Genomic DNA, 17420 nt, shown 5'->3' on the forward strand with positions numbered 1-17420 from the left:
CAGCATTTGAAGCCCATAGAAATGCAGGGTATATCCAGCTCAACAAATTCCTTTTATCACAGGAACTGGATTTACATTGACTATCATTACTCTCAGAGAAATTAGCTCTGATTAGTGCCTCAAATGGTTTACATGAACCACAACCATAAGAAAGACTGAGACAGTTAATGCAAAGCAACAAATTAATGTTTACTTCTTTCTGTTATGAAACAATGTATATACATATACAAACACACACACTGTGCTTCAACACAATAAGAAACAAATTTTTCAAAGAAAAATAATAGTAAATGAAAATTAGTGAGTGGTTTTTTTTAAATTGTAAATAATTTTTTATTTAACTAGTTCAGTTAGTTGCTGACTATGAAATTTGTCCCAACAAATACTCAATTTTTCCCCTCTAAACAAAAATCAATCTTTGTCTGAAATTTTTTTGCTAGTTTTAATTTTTAATAGAAAACTAAAAAGAAACAAAAAGCCATTATTAAAACATACATTTAGTATGCTGATCTAGTTTACTGCAATAGCATATAAAATAAAAACTGTGATAAATATCTAAATTGTTTTTTATTATTTTAAAAAACTGATTAATTCAATAAAAAAAAATTAATTTTCTAAAATTTTCAGATTAAGAAAAATTTAAAAAAATGTTCATTATTTATAATTATCATAAAGTTGTTTAATAAAAATAACCACTTCAAATTCTTTGAATTATTAAACATACATATTTCATCTAATAAATATAAATACATAACACAGTAATATAAAAATTGAACATGGGTGTGTGTTGCACACACACACACACACACACATCGAGATAAAAGAAAAAAAGTCACCAACCAAAATAAAAGTTTAGTAAATAACCTACAAAAAGATATGAACTTCATTATGTAGCTGATGAGAAGGCTTTATTCAAGATATTTCATACTGCTAATAATATACATTGGATACTCATAAATATTTTTCTATTATAGCTTTAAAATATAATGTTAAAACAAATAATTTTTGCATTCATATTTTTAAGTGTATCATCTGGTTTACTAATAAGTAAAATTAAAAATGAAGATATTAATATACGACCATGGTATCCTCAAGTACCTATCCGCTTAGTAAGTATATTAAATTAAATAAAGTAAATAATTAAATCATAAAGTATTTTAGAAAAAATTAGCTTAGAGTACAGATATTTCTATGTTTAAGTATAGAATCATTAGCTTATTTACTCATAATAATCCTAACATCACAACTCAAGAAATTAAAATTTTGGAATGTGTTGCCCATTTAAATAAATCTTTAAAAATAATACTAACTCAAAAGATAAAATTAATGGTAGAACTGATGAATTACTAATTAACTAATAATTCTACTACCAAAAAATACCCATCTTGAGTTACTTCAAAATTCTGTCAGTAGCATTTTCAATAATGAGACTTGGATGTTGAAAGAGAAGATAAAATTTCAAAATAAAAATGTACATATTTTTGCTTAATAAGATGTCCACGCAATTTTTTGACAGTTTCCTGATTTTCTAATACTAAGATTACAAATTTCTCTGACCATAGCACATGATCAATTTGAAATTAATGACCACTCAAACAATTTTTTGTGATAAATAATCAATGAAAATTTATTTTAAATAATTATTAAAAATGTGTTTTTACATGACCTAAATTCATTGTGTAGATTTTCTCACACAGGTTCAGTCTAGTAATAATAATTTATTCATTTCACAATTTGGTAAATACAGGATTTGTCTAACTAATGAGCATATCTTTTTTGTGATAAGAAATAAACTTTGTTGCACATGAAAAGTTTGATTTGAATTTGAACCCAAAACTTTCTGGATGAAATTGTAATGCTACCACCAATCTGCCATGGAGATCAGTTATTATAATTATAATAATGGTATAGAACATGATAAATTCTGTGAAATGATCAGTCATGTTAAGTTAGTGGTTAGTAGATTGACATTCATATTTTTAACAAAAAAAATTTAACCTAGAATTAATAATAACTACAGAAGTGATTTGAAGATATAAGTTTACATAAAGAATTAATGTTGCAGTGTGTTTCAGAAGAAAATCCAAAAGGCTGTACTTTTAAACCATATTACAAAACAAAGTGTTTAAATGGATTTTGTTATTTTAAAATGCCAAAAGACCGATATTAAACGCATCACTTTTACAGTGGTAAGTATTTCATTATTCATAAATATATGAGATAATTATATAAAAATGTCAATAGCACTCTTACTTATTTTGTAACTAAAGAACAGAATATCTTAAAATATCTTAACTTCATTGATATCTTATAATAATGAACAATATATGCAGACATAAATAGATATTAAGATAAACAAAAATGATAAGACACATTCTTATTCACAAAACCTCAAACCTCACATTAACTATCTGCTTTTTGAAATATGATCCTCAGATTTCTTAACACATCCACGTCACCTAACGTCTAAACAGAAGAACTCAAAAGTATAAAATAACTTGCATTTAATTGGATATAACATTACATGTATTGGCAAATATCTCTATTATATAAAGAGGAAGTGTTTGAATGTTAACAAAAATCTCAAAAACTGCTAAACTAATCTCTACCAAATTTTAACAATAGCTTCATTATGTAAGTCAGAATATCATAGTACGATGAAAAATTAATTATTAAAATGTACGGTGCTACATTTCTCATTTGGGATGCTAGGTGGTGAGCTGCTGAATTCTCATGCTCCTTTCTTATGGCGAGCCGCTCCCAAGATATTTTAAAATAGGGATAGTTTCATTAGAGGTTTTATTGAAATTGAAGACAAGGTTACAAGTCTTGGTGGAAAGTATTTTTGTGATTTTAGTTTACAAACAGCAATTCGTGATGAACAAGATAATGAAAAACCTTATGCTGCAATGTTCTGAAATTCTTTTAATATTAATGAACTTCAAGAGTACATTAATATTAACCTTTCTAAATTAGTACCAGATCAGCACCAAACATATAATTCCATCACTCATAATAATATCCATAGCGTCAGGAAAAAAGTTTTTTTTTTGTCGATGCTCCCACAGGCACTAGGAAAACCTTGTTTTATTATTAATCTACTTCTTGCATATGTTTGATTGAGAGGTAGTTTGGCTCTTGGTGTAGCATCATCAGACATCGCTGTGATGCTCCTCGTTGGTGGTAGGACTGGTCATTTAATTGTTAAATGGCCACGTTAAATGTATCATGTAAACAAGAGTCTATATGCAAAAATGTTCCTCTTGGTAAAATTTTACAAATACAAAACTTATTGTTTAGGATGATGAATACACTATGATTCATTGAGCTCATGTTGAAGCAATTGACTGCACTCTCAGAGACCTTAGGTCATGTGATAAGTGGATGTGAGGCATAACTTTTAGCTTAGCTGAAAATTTTCTGTAAACTGTGTCCTTGCAGGCAAATCCGCAATGGGGAATGTTGTTATAAATAGAAGCAAAAATAAATAAAATGAAAAATACATCACATTTGTATATATATAAAGACTTGGAGAATAACTTGTAAATTTAATAAAATATGGATACAGTTATCTGGCCCCCAGATCAAAAAATAAAACAGAGCAAGTCATTATACACAGAACACAATGCCCAGCACAGTATCCTTAGAATATGTTACCTAAAAAGCTCTGACTGCACAACATTCTACATTAGTTTTTGGGTAACCCAGTATAAAAATTAAAATTCTCAAAATTAGAAAAAAGCAATACAAGAGTATTGCTCTTTATAAGAGAGTACTTATTTTAAATCTCATTGTCCAAACATTGAAAATGAATGGATACTAAAAGATATCCATATGCGTATTAAATTCAATGTATTACTGTATTTAATATTTAAATACATCATTATACAGCAGTAATGTTTAATACAGCATTTTTTAAATTCTTTTTCTTTAAAAAAAGTATGTTTACATAATTATTTTGCATAGATACATTAAATTACTAAAATTCCAGCATTTCTCTTTCTTTGTTCAACACTTTTAAAAGTTATATTTTGTTTCAAAAGGAATCTGTTTTTATAGAAATTTTCTAACTAGTAAACTGCAACTGAATAGATTTCCACTCTTTTTTTAGGAATTTTAAACCATTTAATGTTTTTTTTTATCAGTTGAATATTTAGCTATCTAAAATTAACAGATAGCAAAACATTGCTTTAAATATATTTTTTTTTATAAAAAAAAGTAAAAAAAAACAAATTAAAGTAGAAATGCTACTACTTTATATTCCAATATGTGAAAGTACAAATATTATGAAGTTATATGATACTTTCTAATAATTATAATATTTCAATATTGGACTATAAAGGCTCAGTATTGAAATCTATATTGTATTCTGTATGTATTTCCATTTAGAGTCCAATTTAAAATTATATCTTACATATGTAACAAAAAAGAATCAATTTACATTTATATAATTGATATAAAGAAAAGAACATATTTATATTGAGGAACATGCAATTGCAAGACTTCATCATCCATTATATATATATACAGTAAAAAAAATACAGTTTTATATATAATAGGTGTATATAAAACTGTGCAGTTATTTATTGTTTTACTCAGAAAATATTATTGCATAAAGAAATTTATGACTTTTATCTTTTCTTTTGTGAAAAAAAGGATTAAAGTATTTATTAATATTTATGACAAAGAATTTAATTTTTTTCAACAAAAAATAAGAAAGATAAAAATGTTCATGTTTGCATGTTTTGTACTTGCAAGTAATAGTAGTATTGAATGTAAAATAGTATAACATGTTAAACTCTTATTACAATAATTTAAGTTGTAATTTTTTTTTAATTGTATTTCATACATCAGTTCTATTATATATGGTAGATGGATTTCCAATACAATTACCACCAATGCTATTGAAAGTTTCACCATGGTTTCCTCAATTTCCAGTTAAACTTGTAAGAGAATTTTAATTATTAGTAAAAAATTATTAATATATTTATATATCTGTATGTAATGTGTATTAAATATTTTCATTTTTGCATTATATAATTAATTATTTATTAATCCACAGATTACTTATTAAATATACTTATCATACTATTTTAAAAATCAGTCAGCTGCTGGATCACATTATTTCCTTATTATCTACCCAACCAAGCTATTCTCTTTGCTAATTTGTTTATTTTTCATTAAAGATAGCTCTGTATTATCATTTGTTATTTTTGTTACTTTAAAATAAAAAATGTGAGTAATAAAATTTAGTCATTAATAAATTAAAAATTCACGAAATAGTGGTTTGCAACTGCATGTTTTATAGTTATATGTTTTATATTGTTTCATATGTTTTATTCTTTTGGCTGAAAAAATTTAATTGCTCCATTTAAGTAAACAACCTTTAATTTGACCAATAATGTTTAATGTAGTTGTTCAGCTTCTTGAAATCCTATATTTTTAAACTAGAAGATAGGAAATTGATGTTTTTAGCAGAATATTTAATTTAATTTTGTTGCTTTGAAAAATGATCTTTCAAGTAGATTAAAATATAATGTCATTGTTTCATTTATGCTATTCCATTTTGTGGGTGAGACATTATTCTTTAAAGTAAAATACAAAACAAATAATTATTGGTTGTTTATAATAGCAAAATAATTAATTAAAGTAAAATAATTAAATATTGTTTTTATCATGTGAACAGACATTCATAGTATAATAAAATTATTTATTATTAATTGTTTTTATTACATTTGTTTTTCATGCACTTATAAAAATTAAACATTGACTAACACAAATTATTTTATTTTGGATGAATAATTTTCTTCGTTCTCGAGTTTCTTCTGGTAGGTTGAAGAAAAAGTTATATTTTTTTAGTTGTATGAATACAAGTTAGATTGAACATCCAACACAGAGTTTCTTTGTTGTTAACATGTTGTAATTTTGGATGTGTATGTTTTTGCATGTTTGTGAATATTTATCTATTTTCTTTTATTATCATTAGTATTTTGTATTAATTTTAGATGTTTTATTTCTAGAATTTTTTATTTATTTATTTATGCATATCAGGTTACAGAATAACTTTACAGTTACATGATGTCAACAGTTCTATCCACAATCTGATGTGTAACTGTAAATGTGTAGTCTTGAACAGACTCAGGCCGACCACTCCTGAGACGTGTGGTCAATTGAAACCCAACCACCAAATAATACTGGTATCCACAGTCTAGCATTGAAATCCATATAAAAGCAACTGCTTTTACAAGAACTCAAATCTTAGAACTCTCAATTTCGAAAATCATCTGATTTTGCAATAATGAGTCTAATCACTAGATTAACCCAACGATTTAGTTTGGTACTTGCAACTGAATACTTTATATATTTGATTTGTAAAAAGGAATATGACCTTTTCCTACTGCTGTTATCTATTCTCTAAGCTTAGTATTAATACATTTTGTTTAGTTTTTATTGCATTTATTGCAGCTAATCTTATACATACCAATTAGTTAATGTAGATTTTTTTTTTGTTATTGTTTTATTTCCTTTTTTGTTATTCATTATTGTGATATCAAATCATTTAGATAAATAATCATTTAAGAAAAATTCACATAAACTCCTCAGATATTTGACACAGTTCAAAATATATTGTTTACTCTTTATATATTTGTTTATTATTATAGTAAGATATTTTTTTATCAAAATTGCAAAATAACCTATATTTAATTTTTTCTTCTAACATTAACTCAATTTCCCATAACAATGTTTCTCCATAATTCTTAGAAAGGTACCATTTCTACTGGTAAATTCATTAATCCATGATGATTTTTGTTACATAAACAGAAGTTGGTGACTTAAATTTTATTGATGTTTAAATATAAACTGCCTTAAACCAGATTCTCATAATTTCAAATCCACTAAATAAATTGTGATTTCTGTAATGTAAATGAATCTGTAACAGAGACCATCACATCATGAGAAAATATGACTAATTTGGAATAATTTATGGATGATTCCATAAAGGTCATAATGGTCATTGATGCGTCATAATAGTCATTATGGTCCATAAAGGTCACTAATGTATAGAAAATGGTGTTATAGAAGAAGAAGATGAAGTTGAGGAGGATGAAATGGGAGAAACAATACTGAGATCTGAATTTAAGACAGCATTAAAAGATTTAAATGGCAGAAAGGCTCCTGGAATAGACGGAATACCTGTAGAATTACTGCGCAGTGCAGGTGAGGAAGCGATTGATAGATTATACAAACTGGTATGTAATATTTATGAAAAAGTGGAAGTTCCGTCAGACTTCAAAAAAAGTGTTATAGTCATGATACCAAAGAAAGCAGGGGCAGATAAATGTGAAGAATACAGAACAATTAGTTTAACTAGTCATGCATCAAAAATCTTAACTAGAATTCTATACAGAAGAATTGAGAGGAGAGTGGAAGAAGTGTTAGGAGAAGACCAATTTGGTACAGGAAAAGTATAGGGACAAGGGAAGCAATTTTAGGCCTTAGATTAATAGTAGAAGGAAGATTAAACCAACATACATGGCATTTATAGACTTAAAAAAGACATTTGATAATGTAGACTGGAATAAAATTTTCAGCATTTTAAAAAGTTTATGGTTCAAGAATAGGAATAGAAGAACAATTGCTAACATTTACAGGAATCAAACTGCAACAGTAATAATTGAAAAGCATAAGAAAGAAGCAGAAATAAAAAAGGGAGACTGACAAGGATGTTCCCTATCCCCATTACTTTTTAATCTTTACATAGAACTAGCAGATAATGAAGCTAAAGAACAATTTAGATTTGGAGTAATAGTGCAAGGTGAAAAGATAAAGATGCTACGATTTGCTGATGATATAGTAATTTTAGCCAAGTGTAAAAAAGATTTAGGAGAAACAATGAATGGCATGGATGAAGTCCTTCTCAAGAACTTCACATGAAAATAAACCAGAACAAAACAAAAGTAATGAAATGTATTAGAAATAACAAAGATGGACCACTGAATGTGAAAATAGGAGGAGAAAAGATTATGGAGGTAGAAGAATTTTGTTATTTGGGAAGTAGAATTACTAAAGATGGACGTAGCAGGAGCGATATAAAATGCCGAATAGCACAAGCGAAACGAGCCGTCAGTCAGAAATATAATTTGTTTACATCAAAAATTAATTTAAATGTCAGAAAAAAATTTTTGAAAATGTTTGGAGTGTCGCTTTATATGGAAGTGAAGCTTCGACAATCAGAGTATCTGAGAAGAAAAGATTAGAAGCTTTTGAAATGTGGTGCTATAGGAGAATGTTAAAAATCAGATGGGTGGGTAAAATGACAAATGTAGAGGTATTGCGGCACAAATAGATGAAGAAAGAAGCATTTGGAAAAATATAGTTAAAAGAAGAGACAGACTTATAGGCCACATACTAAGGCATCCTGGAATAGTCGCTTTAATATTGGAAGGACAGGTAGAAGGAAAAAATTGTGTAGGCAGGCCATGTTTGGAATATGTAAAACAAATTGTTAGGGATGTATGATGTAGAGCGTATACTGAAATGAAACGACTAGCACTAGATAGGGAATCTTGGAGAGCTGCATCAAACCAGTCAAATGACTGAAGACAAAAAAAAAATAAATTCTACTCTATTGTGTTGTATTATATTTCTGTTGGGTTGCTGCTAAGCATTGGCCACATTCACAATTAATTATATTATACATGACTATTATAATATAAATCTATGTTAAATGTAATTGTATATTTTTAAAATAATTTACTTTTTTAACTTTTTTCAGTGTGATCATGGTTTTGAAAAAGATAACTGTACTACTAGCGCATTTTATATAACAAAATGCTTAGATGAAATATGCTACTTGAAAGTAGGATTATAATATTTATTATGAGAAATTATCTAAAATATACTATCATTTTAACTAATAATTTACAAAAAAATTCTTTGTATCACATCACTGACTTGTCCAAAAAATGATATAAAAATTTTGAAAATTGAAAAATAAAACAAATTATAATTCTTGATCAGGTAAACATTCAGATTTTATCTTCTAAGGAAATGTTCAAAAATTTTCATAATGTTTTCATAAGAAAAAATCTGTTAGTCATAGTTGAATTTAAGTTAAAATTGTTGAAAGACTGAAATGTACAGTTGAAATAAGTAACATATTGATTACATCAACTTGGTTCAGCCAACTTAATTAGTCAGTAACAAAGAAAAGGAGTTACTGTAATAGTCCAGTGGCAATTTCCTTAAAATGTCAAAATTGGTGATCCTAGCAGATTCAGATCTACACCACAAAATTGATAATGTGAAAAAAAAGGATTAAGAATACAATGAAATAATTTGCCTGGATAAAATATTATATGTTTTATCACAGTCATTATTAAATAATTATGTATGATAAATTAATTTTAATTACATTTTTTTTAAATCTCCAAAAACACAGCAACTCTACTATCAAGGATTACTATAAGGGTTTAGTCAACCCTTGACAGACTACTACTTAAGAGGAAAATTTAGTGGAATATTAAGTATGTCATTGTAGATTCGCATAACAGAATTTCTTTGCATTATTTTTCACCATAGCACTAATTCACAGATATCAATTAAATATACAAGTAGCCATATTCTGAGTAAATTCTTTATTAACCTTTATATGTATAAATGTTATTGTGTGTGTAATGTGTGTCGTTTGATATATAAAGAAATACAAATTTTAATAATGCATATTAACATAATTAAGTAGAAACAGTTGGTAACCATGGCAGTAACAAAATAACAAGTTTTTTATTTTGAATAAAATTCTAGGATAAAACAACTATGGTAAATGTATCTCCCCACCTCCTTTTTTTGAAACCAAAATTATATGGTACCTACCAATGATCCATATTTAGAAATTATTTTATAAAATTTCATAAAAATTGATTTGTTCATTCTGAAAATATCAAATAAAATGATAACTGACAAAAAAAAATTAGACTAATTATCCCTTGATCATGAATGAAATTATCCAAACACGTAACCAAAGTGGCATTTTAATGTAGTGGAATCATTTAATTAGTATAAAAATGTGACTTTGGGTCCAGGAATTATAAGAAAAAACAAAGGGGTTTTCCCCCCTTTTGGGAATTTCAATTAGACCAAACACAGATATTTTAGCTATCTAAGGAAGATTAAATTGTGTGAATCTTTTGCCTACCATTTGAATAAAATTTTGAGATAAAGGACCTATAAAAATTCTATATTTCAAAATTCCCCTTGACCAATTGAGATCAAAATTAAATGTCATCAATGCTCTATATGCAGAGATCATACAGTCAAATTTCATCTAAATTGGTTAATGCAGACTTCAGAATGAAACGTAGGTCTACACAATAAAAATATAATTTAAAGTAACTAAAGTCTTACTTAATTGGAAATTAATGAATGATCAAAGTTACTTTGCTGATGAGGCAGAATTCTTATATATATCTCTCTCTCCCCCTTTCAACCAAAAGGATCTGGGTTCAAATCCCAGTAAGGCTTGGCCTTTATTTACATGCTATAAAATTCATTTCTTGTCATAAAAATAGTACGGTAGCTATAATTAGATATAGCTAATTATAGTGTTTTTAATTTATTTTTCTGAATAAAAGTTGAGAATTTTAGTTACTAATTGAAAAATTACTTTATTTCCACTTTGAATCAGAAAAATTCAGCTGTAATTTTATAGGATCATATATATTGCAAGTTTAAAGTTGAGATTTAATGTAATTATAATAATGTAGAAAATTCATGATGGTTTTTAGCTGTAATTAAGAGATTAGAGTCACCTGTACATAATATTGATTGTACAGCTTTAATAATAAAATTTATTGTATAAGACTTAACTTTTATTCTTCAAGGCCCATACTTTTGGAGTTAGATGAAGGTGTTCCTAAGGAACTTTGAACCTATTTTCAGTGAGATTATTGAAAAATACTTGAATTTATTACCAAACTGAGATATGATGAGTAATTAATTAGTGTATTAATTTGGGAATAGCAAGAACCTATTCTTAAATTTGCCTTTTGCAAATTTTAAGTTAAATACCTAGTGCAGATCTCTTGAGGTAGCACCCATAAGTAGCTTTCCTTATTTGTATAGTGATTATCCTTGTAACTTTTTAAATATCAACTCGGAAATAATAATTAAAGCCAATAACAAAATGATGACCAGGTCTATTATTAAACAGAAATGTCTTTTGATTTCCATTGCAAAGTGGCAGCATATCTACACTTCATTTGTAAGTTCTGGGTTTGAATCTGATTCTGTTCAGGCTAATAATTTTTCATAAATTAAAAAATTTATCTCATCTTCATAATAAAAATTAAAAAAAATTAAGTGATTTATTTGGTGTAAGTTGGTATCACTAAAAAATAAATGAACTATCCAATTTTGATAATTTTCTTTAAACTTCAACTGACTGTAAATTTGGAAGAGAAGGAGATATTCAGATGTAAAATATAATTGTATTAATTTATTAAAAAAAAAAAAAATTATACCCAAAAAATCATAAAACTTATTTATTAATATATAAATATTGCTTGTTTATCTAATTACAAATGAACAGTATATTTATTGCATTTTGTGTTAATTATTTTTACTTAGCATTATGACTTAATTTTAAATTTATTTATAATGCAGGTATAAGGGAGTTTATGAGAAACATTTTCTTATTCAAGCAGCCTGTCAATCATAATATTTTTTTATGAATATGGACTGTAGTTAGTAGGCTGCTGTTGGAATTTTGATAAGTAGTAAATATAATTGCTTGCGTTCAATGGTTCTCTTTCCTGAAATCAGAAAATATAGTTACATATTCTTTATAACAGTTATTCTTAAATTAATGAATTAATGAAATATATTTTTACCAAGTGTTAAACAAACAACTGTTTGGAATTCAACCAAGAGTTTTTAATTCATACTTTGTTTCAAAATTGTGAAAATATTTAAAGGTAAATTTTTAAATCAAAAGATTTCCAATTTAAATCCCATTGAATAATTAACATTTTTAATTTTTAATGATAAATATGGCTTTATATGTAACTTTGGTAAATATCTTTCATCATTACTTTTATTTTTTTAAATTTTTTATAAAAAGTTTATATTAATTATTTTAATTTTATATTATTATTATTTTTGCTCTATCATATTATTTAAATGACATTTTTCAATTAAAGCTGAGAATTTAATTGTGAAATCAAACTTCCACTACAATTAAAAGTTTCACTTAAAAAAGACTTCTACTTAAAAAAGTAATTAAATTAATGTTTTCCTGTTTTTAACATTTATAAGATGCAGGTATAACAATTTCCCCTCTCTTCTCACGCTTTTTCTTTTTTTGTTCACTCTTATACATGCATACACAAGTATGATACAACCTTTCTATCTTACCTCGCACAAATGCAACCCTTTCTCTTCCACTCAATTATTTTTTTGTCAGTTCTTTTTTTTTCACTTATATACTGATGTGCAAGGCCCACGTGTACAGATCTGTTTTGTGTGTATGTATTATTACTATTTTTTTTCTATTCTGTACCAGATTTGAACTCAGAACTATTCAGATAAAAAGTTTGATGCTACCTGAACGCCTGGTGGTTTATAATATTACATCATCATTAATATCATGTGAAATTAATTAAACGGGAGTGTTGCCAGAATAGTTAAATTTTAAAACCAAGTACATATTTAATCAACATTAAAATGGTATTATAATGAAACAGAAAATTACGATGAAATATTATTAAAAAAAAAACTATTTTGCTTTTCCACCTTTATTTTGTTTTTAATTATTAAGAAAAAGAATTTGAAATTTTCAAATTGATAACCCTCCTCTTCCAATCTAATTGCAGACTGGAGGATGTAAATTTCATTTCACAATAATATCTACTGATATCTACTGACATCTGAATACATATTTGATATTAAAACTTAACTATTCTGACAACATTCTTGCTTAATTAACATGCTATATTGCAATAGTATATTACTACTGACCTTGTGACCTACTTTTTATCTGAATTTAATTGAATTCGAATTTGGTCATACTTGGACATTTTTCAAAGCTCTACAAAATTCATCTCTTAACCAAACAAATAAATACATAGAACATGTAATTGGGCATCCCCATCCCAATTTTTTTGTTATGTTTATTTACTGATAAATAAATAAATAAAAAGAACTTAATATAATCATTATATCTTCTCTAGTGTCTGCCAGTACAGCTTGTTTTTATGCTGGTTAGAAGGTAAAAGGGAAACTTATTTTTCTATAGTTTTTTATTATTTTACTTTTGTTTTTGTATATATTTTGCGTTAAGTAATATAGGAAAAGTGGTGTGGGAAACATGATATATTATCATAACATTATAGCTTTAAGTATAATTGTACTATTACAATAAAAGTAAATTCATTTCATTAGAAAAAAGTGATCAGCTGATCAAATGTCAATTTACCAAAATTTTCTCCAGTATTTAATTTTTAGTTTCTTGTGAATATAGCTAGATTAGCTATATTAAAGGAGAAGTATGTTCGTCTGTCTAAATTAAAGGGTACAACTAGTTCATCTACATCAGTAAACTATTTAGCTGCATTGATAGCGATGGGTATGAACATGCATGTATGAAGTGTACAAACATGAGCAATTTACAGGTTCCAACTTCATGTACACATGTTCATTGTAATTTGGTCTGCTCGGATAATATTTGCTGTGAGAGTGTCATGTTCAGACATGCATATATGTTTGAACAAGTCGTGGTGTTAGCAGTATAAAAGAGGCATAAGGGATTACAGAATGTCAATTAAGTTTCGAATGTAAAGTGTGCTGCTGGTGGCCTTATTTAAGTTATTAAAATCATACTTTTTTGGAAATAATAATAATTGAGGTTTCAGTTTTTTAGTGTGCAGTAAAACGGTGTAAATTTTTTTTTTAATTAGATTCTTATGCAAAATGGATAAATTGTGAAAAAATGAAGTGAGCCATCTACATCAGTGAATCAGTTGGTAAAGAGACAAACTTGTACGACAGTTATTTAAATTATTGTTTTACCTCGTTGATTGAAAAGCCACAGTGCGCTGTTTGCTTTCAAGTCCTCTCTGATGAAAGCATGAAGTCATCAAAATTAATTTGACACTTGGAAACTTAACATATAAATCATAAAAGCAAGCCCTTGGAATTTTTCGAAAGAAAATTACAACTTTGAGAAATTTTATCCATTTATAAAAATTGATGAAATTTTTAATTTATATGCTTATAATAATTACATGTATATGTAACTGAATCTTTTGTACATTATACACACAGGACAAATATATATATATATATATATATATATATATATATATATATATATTATTTTAGTGAAATTAATGTTATTAAGATTCTTATTATTCTTCTATACTGTTAAATTACATTTAAATTCTATTAAATAAACCACTTAGTACAGAATACAAATATTTTACCTTAATTTTTCATGGAAGTACCTTTGTGGGATTCCACATCCTCAGTCATGACTACAATAATTCTGTTACTGCTTAATAAAAATTTAAAAATAAAAATACTAAAATAATGAAAATAGTGTATTAAACACATGTGAATTAATATTATATTTTGTTCCAGGTGGTTTACGCAATTGAATTTAAATATATATATTTAAACATATATATATATATATATATATATATATGTTTTTAAAATTAATTTAAAAAATGAGATTAATAAAATTACTGTGATTATTAGTAAAATATGTTTCTAATAATAACAACCTATGTTTCTGAGTTTTAAAAGATACAGAGGTAAAAAGGTACTTTTTACAGAGGTAAAAAAACAGTACAACCAAATATTTTTGTGTTCTACAATATTCTCAGATAAGAATAGTGTAGAATAAAGAGAGTAGTGGATGCATCCACATGAAATAGATCTGAAAATAAAAAAAAAATGAATGGAAGAAGAAAAATTGTGTTTGTGCAAGGTAAGTTAGTAACAGGGATTATATCCATGTACATGCAAGAGTAAATAAATAAAGAAAAGGTGTCAGAATTTTCTGATTGTTCAATTTACCTGATTTGCATCTCTGCCAATTTGCTACTTTCCACATGTTCCATAAATTTAATGCCTTGAATAGGATAGGCTCGTAGCAGACCAGGATCTAAATCAGCTAACATTCAGTCTAACAGTAGTATATAACATACTCGCATAATCTGTGGGATTGTGATGTTTGGTATTTTATGGATAGAAGCAATAATAATGATTAGTGAGAAAATTAATATTGAATTTAACATTGCTAAAAATTTGTAGAATTCTTTAATAATAACATACCATCATGATTTGTAAGACAATTAGAATTAAAAAATTTCTTTCAAATAACAATATTCAGCCAAAAAGAAAAAATTAACAAAACAAAACTGCTAGTTGTTAAATAAACGTAGGAATGTTAAATTACAAGATGAAACTTATTATTCTGAGAAATATTAACTTATGACTGGAATCGGAATTTAATGTTAACTTAATTATTTTTTTTGTGTTTATTCAGGAAATAAATATTTTTATGTAAAAATAATGTGTAAATTATTTCACAAATCCAAAACTCATTTTCTTTACTTGCTTTAATTTTATTTATTATATAGATAGGAATGAAATTTTCTTTTTTTCTTTGCAATGATTTTAATAGGTGTGTAAAATATACTTTTATTTCCATGAACTTGAATTACCATAACTAATTAAAAAATAAGCAACTTCAATTTGTTAATTTAAACTATTTAATGCTGCAAATAAATTTTTACTGTGATTAATAAGCCAAACAAAAAGAGATAATGGAAGTGAATTTTTATATCTCTTTAAACTGAAAAAAATTAGAAATTATTTATATGAAATTAGTTTGGCTTAGATAAATGGCTTAGTTAAATTTCTGTAAATAAATATAAATATTTGTTTTTAACGTCTAAAATAATTATATTAATAATCTGTAACTCTGAATTTGCACGCAGTTAGCAAACATTTAACCACATATTTTAATGAATTCATCAAAATTTTAATTTAATCACATGAAAATATTTAGTGAAATTTTTTCTCTATAAGTATAAATGAAATATACACAATCAGGTCACAGGTAAAAAATTACATTATAAGAGTCATGTAACAACATAAGATAGAATTTCATTCCCATATTTTGTGATTATGTTTAAAACAAAAAAAAAAAAAAAAAACAGAATAAATTGCATAAAGTCTTTCAATTCAATCATTTTAAGCTCTATTTGTATTTACTTTATGCACTATTTGTTGGATAATTCCTTTTTACTGAAAAACAATAACCAAAATTACATTTTATTTCATAATATTTATTTCTAATTTTATAGTTGGACAAAAAAACAAGTGATTTACTTGTAAAGGACTTAATAAAAACTGAACAGTGAAACCATTCTTTTGTGTTCTTAAAAAAATTGAAAAAAAAATTTTCATTTTGAGGTCTCCCATACTCAAGGGGAAGCATTTGTATAAAATTAATTTTTAAGAAAATAATCAGTAAGTGTTGATAATAAATTTAAAAAAATAACTTTTTAAAATAGTTAAAAAAAATACATACAGGCCATAATTATAAGTAAACAAAATTTGTAATTTTTTAGAAAGGGGGAGAAATCTTTGGGTAATATTTTTAAATACTAGAATAAGATTATTAAAAAATTAAGATTTTTGATATTAAACAAAATGTGAGATGGATTTCAATTTAAAATAAGTTTTAAAAAAATGTTGTTAAAAATATTTTTAAATATTTTTGGTTACCACAGATCATTGGAATGGGATAGGCAAAAAAATGTATAATGGTTTTAAGACCGTTGATGTCAAAATATAGATGTAAAAAACTCCCATTAACTCCTTTTTTAAAATAAGGTATAACTAAAAAAGAAAAGTATATAAAGTAATTTTTTGGTGGAGGGGTGAATATTAAATAAAAATTTTTCATAATTGTGATTTTTATAAAAAAAATTTAGAAAAAGGTTTTACTTAAGTGCCCCAGCAAAGATTTGAATCACCCCCACCCTTTTTTAAAATCTTTGCAAAAATTTAACACATTCTTTTACCCCAAAGGTAGTTCCAGTTTGCAAGTCTACCAAGTTTGAAGAAAGTCGTTCAGTGGAGTCCAGAGTTATAACACCAAATATCGGCCACATATATACATACATACACACAAATATCTGACTGACAAAAACAGATTTTTTTGGATTTGAAAGCATTGGAATAAATTTCTTTTTGCAGATTATTTTTTTTGTTAATGTCTTCTTAAAGACTAAACTTAAAAAAGGCTGATTTTTTTATAGTCTATATACTTTCCTGTTATAGATACAGTAGCGTATATACAGTAGTTTTCATTATTTAATCCCCTCTCCCCTGGGCCGGACCCACAATTA

The 17420-nt window shown here is 26.1% G+C and overlaps 1 long non-coding RNA gene across 3 annotated transcripts; it reads left to right on the plus strand.

Moving 5' to 3' along the window:
* Positions 1–873: 873 nt before the first annotated feature.
* On the plus strand, positions 874–14314 carry LOC142331383 (uncharacterized). Of its 3 annotated transcripts, none has more exons than XR_012757973.1 (4): positions 874–1109; positions 2066–2189; positions 8777–9021; positions 13953–14314. It is a non-coding gene; the product is annotated as an uncharacterized LOC142331383 (long non-coding RNA). The 3 variants fall into 3 exon arrangements; XR_012757974.1 differs by lacking the exon at positions 13953–14314 and adding an exon at positions 4873–4946 and having other exon boundaries at positions 8777–9623; XR_012757972.1 differs by lacking the exon at positions 13953–14314 and having other exon boundaries at positions 8777–9623.
* Positions 14315–17420: the final 3106 nt, after the last annotated feature.

Source organism: Lycorma delicatula, chromosome 10, assembly GCF_047948215.1.
Source record: "Lycorma delicatula isolate Av1 chromosome 10, ASM4794821v1, whole genome shotgun sequence".
In the NCBI taxonomy this organism is placed as follows: Eukaryota; Metazoa; Arthropoda; class Insecta; order Hemiptera; family Fulgoridae; genus Lycorma; species Lycorma delicatula.